General features: G+C 43.8%; 1 gene segment (V, D, J or C); it reads left to right on the forward strand.

The window, feature by feature from the left end:
* The window catches only part of LOC308461695 (T cell receptor alpha chain MC.7.G5-like), a 151,386-nt gene extending 143,558 nt beyond the window's left edge, over positions 1-7,828 (forward strand). The window contains exons 4-7 of the C gene segment in view: positions 3,999-4,274; positions 5,069-5,116; positions 5,794-5,901; positions 7,466-7,828.
* The last annotated feature ends 7,403 nt before the right edge of the window (positions 7,829-15,231 follow it).

A 15,231-nucleotide genomic window follows, 5' to 3' on the forward strand; every position in this document is an offset into this window, starting at 1 on the left:
GAGTAAACTCTAATGCCCTCTTACTACTGGATTTGGTACCTCTTAGTTCCTTTGAACACTGAGTACAGTTAGCACTGTATGGGTTTTGTCTACCACCTTGAGAGAGCATTCACACACTCATGCAGAAAAAGGCTCTTGATGGCTACTAGCCACAATGGCTATATTCTGCCTCCACAACTGGAAGCACCTGCTGGAAAATACCATTTTCTGGAAACCATAAGAGGTTGGAACTTGGATCCTCCTGCTTGTGGGTTTCTCACAGGTATCTAACTGGCTACTTTGGAAAGAGGAAGCTGGACTAGATGGGTCACTGAACTGATCCAACAGGCTCTTCTTATGTTTTTTAGACTCTCTCAAAATGCTTCAAACGTTCAGAGATGGCCACCAAAATCCATAGGCAGCTCAAATATAAGCAAACAGGATTAATTTAAAACACTGCATATGTATATATTTATTTATGGAGCATTGGCAGTAGATTACGATAACTGTGTTAATAATAAATGGCGATAATTGATGGTGATGAATGACAACAGCAACATTGATGATGATTACATTGGTGGTGTCGACTGAGATTCAAAGAGCTAATGTAGCTACCCCAAGCCATTGTCAGCAATGTACCTTGCCCACCTGCCCTGTTGATCCACAGAGAGATTGGGTGCACATGCAACCCAACAGAGTTTCACCCAACACAGTTCAGCCAACTCATATTCGGACTGTTCCAGCCACCCATTGAGCCAAACCCTGGGGGGCAGGACAGGGAAAGAAGAACATGAGTTACTGTATTTACAATGCTGTCAGAGTACACACATTGAAACGAATGGGCATGACTAACTTAGATCCATTAATTTCAGTGTACCTATTTTGACAATAACTTAGTTGGATACATCCTTATGCTCTTATGATTTCACCCCTAAACATAAAGGCGGGAGGGGTTGGAGGTCCGTGTTAGTCTCTGAAAATCTTTAAGTGAAGCGAGGTACCAGACTTTGTATGATGAAAGACAAGCTGTGAAGCTTTGTGCATTCATCAAATATGATGTCCAACACTGAACAGTGATTCTGGATATTGACTACTGTTTTGTAGAATTCTTCGTCAGTGTGGTGGGAGGATATAGAATTGCTTCATAAACTGAAAATAAAATTTTATTTTCAGTTTATGAAGCAATTCTATATCCTTCTTGCTGAATACACAAAGCTTCACAGCTTGTCTGTCATCGTACAAAATCTGCTTCCTCGCTTCATTTAAAGATTTTCAGAGACTTTGAGACTAAAGATTTCATTTTGTACTGTTATGGTTTGAAGGAATTCTATAAAGTTGTCTGTTGCGTATGTACATGGTCATCGTGTTGCCTAGATGTTGCTGAAATCCTGGAAAGGCGTAGCAAGTTAGCATCAGCCTTAATGAGCTAGCTGGGCCATTGGCCTACCTTGGTTGGAGGTAGCTTCCTGTTCTCCCATGACGTTCCCTATTATGTCATGATGTGTTTTTGTCGTACCCTAACCCACTGGGTGACTTATGGAGGAACTGCTAACAAATTGTTGTTTGGAGGTGGGACTCAACTGAGTGTTAAACCAAGTAAGTCAAATATTGGAAACATTCAAATGGGGATGGAGCCATGGCTTAGTGGTAGAGCATCTCCTTTGCATCCAGAACATACCTGGTTCAATCCCCTTCATCTCCAGGTAGGGTTGGGAAAGACTCTGGCCTGAAATCCTGAATAACCTGTTCCCAGTCAGTGCAGACAGTACTGAGTTTGATAGACCAAAGGTCTGACTCAGACTTGTCCAGGGAAATACCTTTTTAAACATCTATTTACACCAATACATATTAGATAAAACTAGGTCAGTTAAAACAGAAACATATTTTGGTTTATATAACATCACAGTGAAATAATCTAATGTGTACAGTATGTACATTACAGAATGTACAGTAATTGTTGTTAGAGCTTTTCTAGAATATCCTGAATCTAGGAATCTGCTGCCCTAAATGGAAATTATTGTCTTGATCCCAAACACCTTTTGTGGAACTTCCATTCATTTCAGTAGGAGTTATTTTCATATAAAGTTTTTGGGATTAGGTTGCAAATTTAATGTTAGCGTGCTGAATTGATTTTAGAATGAATTGATTTTAGAATGTATTTCAATTAATTGATTGTGATTTTATGTGTTTGGGATGTGTTACATTTACTGTTGTTAGCTGCTCTGAGCCCCGCTTCGTCTGGGGAGCGGGATATAAATAAAATTTTATTATTATTATTAAGGTAGCTTTCTGCGAGTGTGTCAGGGCGTATGTATGTGTGTGTGTGTGTGTGTGTGTGAGAGAGAGAGAGAGAGAGAGAGAGAGAGAGAGAGAGAGAGGGAGAGAAATAATATGCTCTGGAATATGTTTGGATCCAGTTATTCTTCACTGCACAAGAGGCATATGCAGAATGAAGTATATTTGAATGAGAAGGGGGAATCATAGAGTTGGAAGGGACCAAAATGGTCATCAAGTTCAACCTCCTGAAATGCAGGAACCACAATGATGGGATGTCTGGGTGTAGAGCGGTATATAAATTCAATAAATAAATAAAATGGCTTATGCAAAAATTCCAACCATGCCCCAGCGTCCTCATGGAATTCTGGACCTTGCCTGTTCAGTACCATCCAATTCGCCATTACACATATTTTAAGCTTTATTGTAGTTATTGGTGGGATTAGTCGTTGCTCGTCAGCTGCTGACCCTGGAGTTGCTCTATAGCAGGGTTGGGGAACCTGCGCATATGCCTTCATTTACTCACTGAACTGTAGAGAAGAGCTGTGGGTTGCTTCTCAGGTTGTGCCGTCATCCTCATAGTGAAACAACAGCCCACAGTGAGGCGTGAACTTTGTGGGCGCTTCTGGGAAATGGTTCCTGAGAGCTGGAGGAGTGTGCTCTCGGTTGCACTGAGCGAGAGCTCAGCGGAGCAGACAGGGTCCTTCAGTGCAAACTTTTTGCTAGTTGCTCACTGCAGAACAATGCAAAACAAGCATCTGCTCACTTGGGGTTGTAGCTAATGGTAATTCTACTCAGAGCAAGCTGTTGCAACATACATTTCAACATATGCTTGTTGAGAAGAATGGCTAACACCGAAGCATTAATTTCTCTGTTTACTCTGGACTTGCATTCATTCCATACATTTATAGTGCTATGATACCATTATGCCTGCATTCCGAGACTGGTTGACTAGCTCTATGATTCATGATTCATCTTAAACAGTCATGGCTTCCCCCCCACCCAAAGGATTCTGGGAGCTGTAGTTTGCTGAAGGTGCTGAGGGGTCTTAGCAGACCCCCTGTTCCCCTCACAGAGCTACAGTGAGTTGTTTAACAATCAGTGCCTTTTTACAGGGAATGCTGGGTATTGTAGCTCTGCGAGATGATCAGGAGATTCCTAGCAACTCTCTGCACCTTTACCAAACTACAGAATCCTTTACCAAATTCCCAGAATCCTTTGGGGGAAGCCATGACAGTTTAAAGTGACATCACTATAAGTGCATGGTGTGAATGTGGCCTAAGACTTAGTTGGATACAAACCTTTCTTCGGCTCATCTATTCCAGGGATAAATGGAATCTCTCCAGAATCTGCAGCTCCCATAAGCCCACCACAGCCAGCATGGCCATTGCTCAGGGATGATGGGAGTCAGAGTCTGGCAATATCTGGAAGGGCAGAGATTCTCTGCTACTGATTTTTTCTGATATTTTCTTTGAAGATTATTGTTGAGTGGTGCATTTTTATATTGTTTTCCATGAGTTTTCATTCTGAGATGCCTTGAATGCCTTTTTCTTAAAGGACCGGTGAAAGAAGGAGGGGAGATCATATGTAATCAGAGTCAGATTTTTGTGGAATGGATGGATAATTTAATCCTGCCTCTCACCCACCCCTTTGCTCATTATTAGTATGGCATTGACTTTCACGGCATATGTCAATTTCAGCTGCAGTTTCTAACTTCTGGTTATCCTTTGCTTCCCCCCATTCAGAGCTTGAGCCATCTGAGCCTTCCGTCTACAAACTACAGTCATCCAAGGAAGGAGACAGAGACATTTCTGCCTGCCTTATCACCGACTTTTCCCCCGCACCCATCAGAGTGGGGGCTGATGGAATTGATGAACACGAGGTCAATGGCTCAATCGTCGTAGTGAAAGAAAGTGGCAAGGAAACACCCAGCTACGGCGAAGTGATCTGGGGCAAAGCCAAAGAGGCTGATGGTTGTTATGCTGAGCAAAATAACAATAGATTTCCATCGGAGTCAGCAGGTAAAAAGCAGACTGTGTAAATGTTTGCAAGCCAACTGGACGATGATCTGAATATATATATATATTCTGCCTGGTCTTCAAAAAGTCTCAAGGCAGCTTACCATCCAAAACTCTAAAAAGCAATGAGGAGACAACAGTGCCCACTGAAGCCATAACTGTTGGTATCTGTGCTAAGACCCCATAACCACAACCCAAAATAGCCATCAAAACAAAGGTCACATAAAGAACCATTCTTTAAAGCACATTATTTCAACCCAGAATAATTCTGCAGTTTCTCAAGCATGCTAGACACTGTAGCTCAGTGAGGGGTGATCTGCAGTGTCCCATGATTATTTTGGGGGAATAATTGATTGATTATTTGTGCTTTAACTGTCCACAAAGGTGAACCGGCCAAAGCAGAACAGTGGTATGAAAGCATTTTTAGAAAAGGTAGTTTTCTTCTTACCAACCACCTAAAACAATTCAGTGATGAGACACCACACCTGGCAAGTTGTGGTGTACAGGTTGGAAGCTGCAATAGCTTCGTCACCAGCCTTGTTTCCTGAGCTCAAGGGATCAGGAAATTCAATCCCATCCTTTTACCTCATATTTTGCTATATGCATGTTTCATGCCTGCATAATGCTTTTCTTGCAACTTCTTTCTCTCTTTTCTTTCTCCAATTCCCTCCCCCCTTTCCCTGTAATTTTAAAACTTCACTAAAAATTATATGATAAAGGAAAGAGAATCAATGAAAACTGAAAATGTAATAATCCTTTATCATCATCATTAATTGTCATTTCCATCATTGTTACAGAGGCTGCAACCACCTGCTCAGAAAAGACAACAGGCGGTTTTGAGACAGGTACGTATGTGCAAAAAGGGATGTGCAACTTGACTGGGAACCGAATGAAAATCAAATCATAATCTTGCCCCCGTGAGCAAGATTATGCCTTAGCTGTCTGTAGATTAGTTGCCAGAATTTGACCAAAACAGACACAGTGAGAATATTAAGGGGGGGGGGGTGTATTCTGCAACATGCCATTGGCGTAATAATAGCGCACTCTGGCCTAAAAAGAAAAGTAGGTTTGTTGCTTAAGAAGGTAAGAAGAGTCCATTGGATCAGGCCAATGGCGCATCTGGTCCAGTATCCTTTTCGTCTAGTGACTGAACAGTTGCCTGTGGGAAGCCCGCAAACAGGATTTGAGCACAGGACCCCTCTCCCCTCCTGTAGTCTCTAGCAAGTGTTATTCAGAAGCATTTCTGCCTCCAACTGTGGCAACAGGGTGTCGCCATTGTGGCTAGGAGCCCTCTCCGTCGTGCATCTGAGCACGTCAATCCACTTTAATTGGGCCAACCTAAATATGCCAGTTTGTGATTGAATCCCTCCCACAAAAACGGCAAGAGTCCAGAAGAGACCTCGTTGCTTTAAAAACAACAACCCTCATCGTCCAAATTGTCCATGGCAGTAGCTTGCAAACGGACATCTTTTGTGACATTTATTCTCTCTTTCTCTCTTCCCCCATCCCTTGTTTTAATCAGACGAGAGGTTGAATCTCCTCTCCCTCACCGTGCTAGGACTGCGAGTCATTTTCCTCAAGTGTGTTGCCTTCAACCTGCTGTTCACCTTCCACGCTTGGTCTAGCTGAGGTAAGCAAGGAACAGACTCACTTAAGAGTCCTGGCTGGGGCTGATGGGAGCTGTGGTCCAAAATGTATCTGGTCAGCGAAGGTTGTCTTTGGAGCTCTGGCTTTTTCCCTAATATGGTCTCCGTATCTCACGGTGATTCACAGTTCACCATCAGTTGGGCTGTTGCCCCAGAGGAACCATCATTGCTCCTTATCCTTGTGCTCTGGTACAGGAGTGAGGAACCTTTTTGGCCTGGAAGGTGGTGGCAGTTCTTAATCTCCCCACCTTCCCAGAAGGCCCCACCACCACCTGACATCATGATGATGTCAGCACCATGCCAAAGTTGACCTGCTGGAGAGGAGTGGTCAACAAGGAACATGCAGGCTTGAACTTTCCATTCACCAGCTGACGAGCAGAGGTGCCAATCCTGCTCTTTGCCGAGGTTTTGTTATGCCAGAGCATTCCCTACTGGGAACACACTGGGGAAGCTGAGAAAGGCAGGACTGAGCCCCTCCCCCATCACCTAATGCCATCAGCTGATTGACAGGTGGGCGTGGTTTGGGGAAAGTGGTGTCACAGGGCAAACTGGCTGGTTGACCTGCAGATTGGAGGTCCTCTCCACCTCTGTTCTGATGAATGGGTACCAAGGTGTTAGCACGGAGGTACTTAGGGTTTGATTTTACATCCTCTTGGACTGAAGAACTGGATTAGTTATGGAAGCTTAATTTATAGAATTCATTGCCTGAGATGGGGAGATAGACAAATCCACAGAGGCTAAGAATTATCCTGAGGCTTTCAGTCCATGAAGGCCAAATGGGACCTTCAACCTGAGACCAGTAGGCCCATGGATCCTGGATGGAGAGGGCTGATCTGTTCGTGGGCTTCACAAAGACATTTGGCTGGGCAATGTTGCTTGCCGGGTGGGGGGATGCTGGATTAAACAGACCCTCTAGATGTGGGACTACAGTTCCCATCATCCCTGACCATTGCCCATGATGGCTGGGATTGGTGGGAGTTGGATGAATGAGTTAAGGTGTCCATTTATAGCATGGCATTTCTGTGCTCTCTGGCACTCATCACAGTGTTCCATTGTGCCAGAAGCGGTTTAGTCATGCTGGCCACATGATCCGGAAATCTGTCTGTGGACAAATGCTGGCTCCCTCAGCCTGAAAAACGAGATGCCCAATAGTCACCTTTGACTGGACTTAACCGGTCCTTTGCCTTTTACCTTATCTATTTAGCAGGTGCAGGGAACCTGTGACCCTCCAGATGTTGCTGGACTACAACTCCCATCATCCTTGGCCATTGTTGATGCTACACAGGACTGATGGGAATTGTAGTCTTATCAAGATCTGAAGGACCACAGGTTCTCCATCCTTGTCTGCTTCTGCAGGGCTCTGTTATTATGCAATTGCAAAAGTATCTAGGGGACCAGATTGCCTTCCTGACTCCCTGTAACAAAAGCCATAAACCCTGTAGCTGAATGTATGTTTTCCTGTCTTTGATGCTTGCATCTTTCTGCAACTGCCTATGCAATGGCTTCCGATCTAGATAATAACCAGGATTTCTCAATCTCTTCTTCCAGTTCAGAAATGGCAGAAACATGGGGAACATATCTGGTACATTGTGGAAGAACAGAGACATGTACAAAGTCATCTCCAGCACAGAGCATACATGAGGAACATCTACAACTACTTGGAAAGAACCATACTCTTGCACTCCTTTCAGCTTGGGGTGCCGCCAGCTTTTATTCTGACAGGGGGAAAGCTTCAACTTCTGGATTTCTGCTTTTTTTGTACAGCCGCTTAATGCTCATGAGCTCTGGGAGAGAGATAAAGTCGACAAACCAACATCCTGCTTCATTGTATCGCACTATCTTGTGAATATAATCGACACAAAGCATCCTGTATTGTTACAGAATATTAAAAGTGTATATGTTTAAATCCTCTATGCATGTTTGGTGCTTTATGAATATGTGGTGGTTTTTCTCCGCCCCCACCCCCCCACCCCCCGCCCACTGGTCCACAAAAATGAAATGGTAGAATAATAGAATTGTAGAGTTAGGAGGGATCAAGTCCAACCCCCGCGACACAAAAATCTCAACTGAAGCATCCATGGCAGATGGCCATCTAACTTCTGCTTTCTTTTTTTCTTTTTTTTATAAATATTTATTAAGATTTTCACAATATTACAAAATGAAAAAAGAAAAAGAAGAAAAAATACAAAATACAAAATAAAAATAATTAAAAACAATTCAATCTTTCTGTCATTTATCTTTCATTTACTTGTTTCCCGTACCTCCTCATACCTCCCTTTTTTGTATTCCAGTTCAATTTGTTAGTTCAGCAGTTCCTTTCCCTCCTTAATTGATCCTGATCTTTAATCTTAAATATATTATAACATTAAATTTTTACCTGTTAAAAATCATTTTTTTCATATTCTTTTATACCATTACAGCTAGAAACCACTTAACTTCAATCCAACATCATTCTAACATTCATTGATTTTACAGTATTTCTGTAAATAGTCTTTAAATTTCTTCCAATCTTCTTCCACCGACTCTTCTCCCTGGTCTCGGATTCTGCCAGTCATTTCCGCCAATTCCATGTAGTCCATCACCTTCACATCTAACTTCTGCTTTCAAACCTCCAATGAAGGAGAGCCCAGCACTTTCTGAGGGAGTCTGTTCTACTGTCGAACAACTCTTGCTGTCAGAAAGTTCTTGCTGCTACATGATAGACAAATAAGAAATTCAGAAATGACAGTAACATAGGCGTGAAATGCGTTGTTCTGAATTCTTATTCAGAAGTAGCTTCTAAGGAGAGTTCACATTTGTAGCCAAGAGGAAGAAATGAGAGAGACCGGAAGGTTTAGAGGTTAACACGATGCTAAAATATATCATACAATTACAATAGTACCTCGGGTTACAGACACTTCAGGTTACAGATGATTCAGATTCAGACACTTCAGGTTACAGACTCCGCTAACGAAATAGTACCTCGGGTTAAGAACTTTGCTTCAGAATGAGAACTAAAATCACACGCTGGCGGCGCGATGACTGCAGGAGGCCTCATTAGCTAAAGTGGTACCTCAGGTTAAGAACAGTTTTAGGTTAAGAACGGACCTCCAGAACGAATTAAGTTCTTAACCCAAGGTACCACTGTATCCCTCAACTCAGTCTGCAACATCCTGTTTGCCCTCCTCAGGAACTGGATCTCATATTTTGCTAGTTATTTCATGACCCCCCTCCGCCAAGTTAGCAATGGGCCCTTATACAAATGTTATAAGGACACAAAAAGCTAAACATCCAGATTGCATTTTCATATCTTCGAGGCATAATGAGATGGAGTGTGGGAATGCTTGGAAAGGGGGAGAAAAAGTTATTTGTTTGTTACTTAATTACTGAAATGAGAGCTGTTGAGGCCTCATGTGTCTGCAAGTCAAATCCTTTAATCTTGAAACCCATCTTCCAATAATAGGTAGGAAGGTGAGTGAAGTTACTGTGAAGTTAGGGGAAGGCACTCTGCCCATGCCCAGGTTCTATCACACATTCCAGCCTGACAAGAGACACTCAAGGAGGGTTATGGAGCAGGGCTGGTGAAGGAGAATAGCTTTGGGTGAGTCCCGAGGGCCAGATAGACAGACCTGGAGGTCCATATTTGGCCTTTGGGCCTGAGCTGTTCCACCCTGGCCTGCAACTCTGTGATTCCATATCTGATTAGTTACCATCACAACTGCCCAATGCACATCCGCAGAGGAGTGAAAATCCAGGTGTATTCTGGGTTCGGTGTCTGCAGAAGATGTACAAAGGTTAGAGCCTGCTGAATCAGGCCAATGGCCCATCGAGTCCAGCATCCTGTTCTCACTGTGGCTTGTGGGAAACTGGCAAGCTTCACCTGGGCAGGAGAGCCCTCTCTCCTCCTGTGATTTACAGCAACTGGTATTAAGAAGAACTACGCTCTTTGTGGAGACAGAGCAAAACCATCACGGCTGGTAGCCATGTAAGATCCCTATTTGTCTTAGATAATATTTTACTGATTTATTTTTTAAATAGCACCACCATCCATCCCATCAGCAAAGTGCTCTCTCCCCCATAGATGAATAATTATCAGATTCAGCAGGGGTCAGGGGTCTACACTCTTAGTGAAGGGGAATTTGGCCAGAGCTGATTGGCATGGCAATGTTACAAGACCAAGAGAAGATGGCAAAGCTCCCTCTTGCCCAACTGTTAAGAGGCAGAAGAACTATAATAATTATTAATAACAATTGTATTATTCGTGTCCCATCCACTCTAGAATCTGTTCCACTGCTTACCTTAAAGTTGGCACTCCTATCCTAAGTCCCATAGCTGGCAGCTTGCCTGTTGAGCAATGAATGGGACTTGGGTCATATCCACACCAAACATTTATCTGTCATTTATATCTCCTCCTGAGAGCTCACGGAGGCCCACAGAATTATCCCCCCCATTTTACTCTGCCAACAACTCTGTGAGGAAGGTTAGGCTGAGAAAGTGTCTGCCTGGTCCAGCAGGCTTCACGATGGAGACGATTTGAACCCGGGTCTCCCAGGTCCTACTCCAGCACTCTAAGCACCACAGCACACTGGCTCTTTAAAGCACTATAATACCACTTTAACGGCCATGGCTTCACTCACTCACTCAAGGCATCCTGGGAACTGTAGTTTGTTAGGGGGTCACGTAACAAGTCCCAGCACCCTTATTTCCCTCACAGAGCTAAAATTCCCATTTCTCTGGGAAAGGGGATTGTTAAAGCACTCTGGGGATTTTGATTCCATGAAGGGAACAGGGGTCTCCTAACAATTCTCAGCACCCCTAACAAACTACGCTTCCCGGGATGCAGTGGGGGAAGCCATGATTGACAAAGAAGTGTTTTAAATGTATGGCGCAGATACCCTTAACTCATAGTCACATGTTCTACACAAGGAATCATCCACAAATAAAATGAACTATGACTGCAAGAAGATCAAACCTATCCATTCTTAGGGAAATCAGCCCTGAGTGCTCACTGGAGAGACAGTTCCTGAAGCTGAGGCTCCAAGACTTTGGCCACCTCATGAGAAGAGAAGACTCCCTGGAAAAGACCCTGATGTTGGGAAAGATGGAGGGCACAAGAAGGGGACGGCAGAGGACGAGATGGTTGGACAGTGTTCTCGAAGCTACCAGCATGAGTTGGACCAAACTGCGGGAGGCAGTGGAAGACAGGAGTGCCTGGCGTGCTCTGGTCCAGGGGGTCACGAAGAGTCGGACATGACTAAACAACTAAACAACAACAAAGCAGATGTGGACTTATTGTGGGGGTGACTGCAGTTAGCACTGGCGTGCAAGACTGAGAATAACTTGTGCACAGCCAACCCGGGGGGGGGGGGGGCAAGACTTTGATGTTCAGCCACTCTAGGCCAAAGACCCACTTTCTTTTAGAAACTTGACCTCGTGAGCTTATTTTTAGCCTCCGCCAAACAGGTGCCTTCAACCCCTAACCCAGTGACCCTATTTAAGTTTTAATTCTCAAAAATAACTTCTCCCCGCCACCCCCAAGCTAGGTACGGTGGCAACAAGGCAGCAGGAAGTGGAAACTATGTCAACCCCCTAAATGGGTCAAAGCCAACCAGCTCACTTCCATGATGTCAGAAGCGCGTGGGTTTTTCTGGGTCAGCGTTTGAAGCTCACCCCACAGAAACCGCTTCCTCTCGAAAACAAGGGTTGTTTTCCAGAGAGGTGGGGAGCTTGAAAGAGATGGCACGTGGCAGGGCTTGAGCGGGTAGCCAGGGAGGCGGAGAAAACGTTAGACCGCAAGCGCAGGGTGCAAGGTGCTGCGTGCAGTCAAGATGGAGGCTGCAGGTGCAAAGTGGGGGGGTGGGGTGAGAAGCAGAGAATAGCTAAGTATATCACCACTCAAGGAGTCTGCAAGGTCTAAGAATAACTTCGTGGCTGCTTTAGTTGTGGGCAGGTTGGAAATGAAATCTGGGGCAACTGAAGACCTCCAACACCCTCTTTGAATGGGAGAGTCTGCCAGAGTCAAATCTGAATACTTTTATTTATTAAGACACCTATATATTACCTATCATGCCTCCACTTCAAGGCAACAAACATTAACGCATGGGTAGGCAAACTAAGGCCCGGGGGCCAGATCCAGCCCAATCGCCTTCTCAATCTGGCCTGCGGACAGTCCGGGAATCAGCATTTTACATGAGTAGAATGTGTCCTTTTATTTAAAATGCCTCTCTGGGTTATTTGTGGAGCCTGCCTTGTGTTTTCACAGGAGCAGAATGTGTGCTTTTATTTAAAATGCATCTCTGGGTTATTTGTGGGACATAGGAATTTGTCCCCCCCCCCAAAAAAAAGTATAGTCTGCCCCCCCCCCCCAAGGTCTGAGGGACAGTGGACCAGCCCCCTGCTGAAAAAGTTTGCTGAGTCCTCTGATTAATAGGCAAGATGCAAAAATGAAATCAAACCTAAACAGACCAGCTGGTAGGAATACTTTTTTCGTCACTCCCAGGTCTATCAACTTGGACAGCTTTAAGAGGACTGGACAGATATATGGAGAACCTAGCAATGCCTACCAGCCACGATGGCTATATTCTGAGGGTCTGGTGCAGTATAGCTTCTGAATACGTTGCTGTAAAGAGCAGAAGGGTTCATCTTGTGCTCAGGTCCTGCTTGTTGGATTCCCAGAAGCATCCAATTGGCCACTGAGAGAAGGGGATGCTAAACTAGATGGGACGTTGACCCGATCCAGGCTCTTCCTATGTTTATGTTCTTAATACTTAAAATGCAACAGCAGCCAGCATCAAAAGCCAGCAAAGGACGTGGTGAACAGGATCATTATTTTTTTAAAAGTATGCACTCAAATTATATCAGCTGGTGCATGTCAGACTGTAGGGGTTTGGGGAGGAAGGAGGGCCATTCCAGAGTGTGAGCATCAATACAGAAGACACTCTTTGTGGTGGTTGCTAGATGACATCTGCAGGCTGTGGCACAAGGATGGTCTCTGATCTCTATGACAATCTATGCTGCCTCCCAGGTAACCTAGGCCCAAGCAGTTCAGGTCCTTGAAACCTAAATCTAGCCCAGTATCAAACAAGTTATCAGTGCAGGTTCTTTAGTGATGCTGTTAATAGTCACTCGGTTGCCTCTCTATCCATGTACCAAATATCCAGTTCTGTCCATGCAGTCACTAAAGCCCAAGTGAAATAGGTATAGATTTCCCAGCTACATATGGTGGGAAGTGTTATTTGGTAGACAGTGGAAAGATACAGAAGTGTTTATGAAACATGGGTTTTCCTTCCTGCAGTTCTGATATTGGCTAAGGCACCAACTATTGGCAACAGCTGTGTTCATCAAGATCAGACTGAGGTTCTATCTGTCCCCAGATTCTCTTTTCCAAGTGGTCAGCCAATGACCCCCAGAAGCCCATTTCAGGGAAATAAAGCCAAAAGTGATCCCTTGCTATCTGCCCCCAGCTTTGAGAGTATTCAGAATTATGCTGCCTCTGTACAGAAGAGATTCCACCTCTGTTGAGGAGTGGATAATGAAAAGCTATTAGCAGACCTATCTACCTACTAGTTCATCTAGATACTGCTGGGAGACATCTACACCAGTAACCATTTATAGATGGGATATAAGAGTTTGTACCCTATTTTCACTTCTTTGACATTTGTTTTGCATAGTATCTACTGGTCCTGGGACTGGTAAGGCACTATGTAGGCCCATCAAGCCATACTCACTAGTTACTAAGAATCCCATTGAACCCAACAGCTATTGAGATTTCAGTCATAATTGCTTACATTTTTGAGCATGCTGAATTTATGTATCACTTCCCACAACACCAAGTCCCAATTGCAGCTTTTGGGGACTTCTGGTCAAGATGGTGAAAAGCTGCAATTAAGATGGCTAGTGGCCTGTCTTGAGCAACAGACTGATAATTTTTTATATTCCTCCACACATACACACACTTACCAGAGTGGGAGAACCCACATCTAAACATCATTGGTTTCCTTTACAAGTATAGATCACCGAGCACACAACTCCAAACTGTAAACTGGCCCAAACCAGTCAACTAAGTCAAGGGAGGAAGTCATATGACAAAGTTGTACAAATCTAGCATATAAATGGGAAATAAAAGCCAAAAGCTTGTGTCAATTGGGATGCGTAAATTCTAATATGCCATCCTTGCGTGCATATCCAAGGTGTCATGTTCCTATTGAGACTGTAGCATGTAGTCAGATGGGTGTTTTATGAATTCTGAATTACTGATGTAAATACAGTTGTGCAAATGCCCATTTACTCTAGTCTGGGAAGGTAGGTTTTTCAAGGCTGCTGGATCCAGACTTAAACATGGGCAAGCAAAAAAGTTATGGGCATTGGTGGAATTGTGCTGTCTTGAACTGTGGAAGATTTGTTTTGTTTCCTACAGATCTTAAAGTATATTAAGGCAATGCTTTTTGCTTTTAAAAATGTTTAGGGGTACTCTCATTTTGACTCAAGAAAATCACCATTTTATAGTTCAAAATCAGGAAAAATACATGCATTAAATGAACAAAAGGACAAAGATTCACAAAATGTTTAGGGGTATGCGTATCCCTGCATTCCCCCCCGAAAAAAAGCACTGCTTTAAGGACTTCTTCTAAATCTACCCTCCCAGTTAACATGAGGTTTGAAGATGCACTTCACAGAATCATACACAAGATGGCAGCAAAAGACAGTGAAAGAGAAAAATATTGCAAGAATTGTTGAGTAAGAAGTTCCTTATCATCTGGGCCCATGTTGGATTTGAGGATTTGGCTCTGTATTCTCTCTCTCTCTCCTGCCAGACAAACCTTTCCATTCCAATCATCCTAGTTAATAAGGAATCATTATCTTGTTAGTTCAGTTTAGCAGAGTTCAGATGATGCCCTGTACTCAAAGGTTCCTGGACTGCATCTTACTCACAGGCTTGTCATTTAGTCCACGGTCTGGAAGCAGCTGGTGTAGAGAAGCAGCACCTCAGGAACACGTTTGTACTAAATGATAGTTTGGTTTAAGCTATGGTTTAATGTGGCATGCGAACTATGCCACACACTGCCACAGTGTGATTTTTGTTTAAATCAGTAGGGCTCAAATGACAGAAACAGAGTCCTGGATTAAGGTAATACTTAGCCTGCTAAGGTTAGGTAACACAGACGTTTTAGGATAGGCTATTTATCACAAGGAGTGATCTCCAAAAGAACAATACTCCAATAGGTTCTCCAAGATGCCCTTCATGGGTTTAAAGACACAGGAGAAGGATCTCACCCCAAAGCTCATCAAGGCAGGCCCTCTTCTCCACTTATCACCGAGAGTTAAGATACATGAAA

The sequence above is a fragment of the Podarcis pityusensis genome, assembly GCF_964106645.2.
Source record: "Podarcis pityusensis genome assembly, chromosome: 13".
Lineage (NCBI taxonomy): Eukaryota > Metazoa > Chordata > Lepidosauria > Squamata > Lacertidae > Podarcis > Podarcis pityusensis.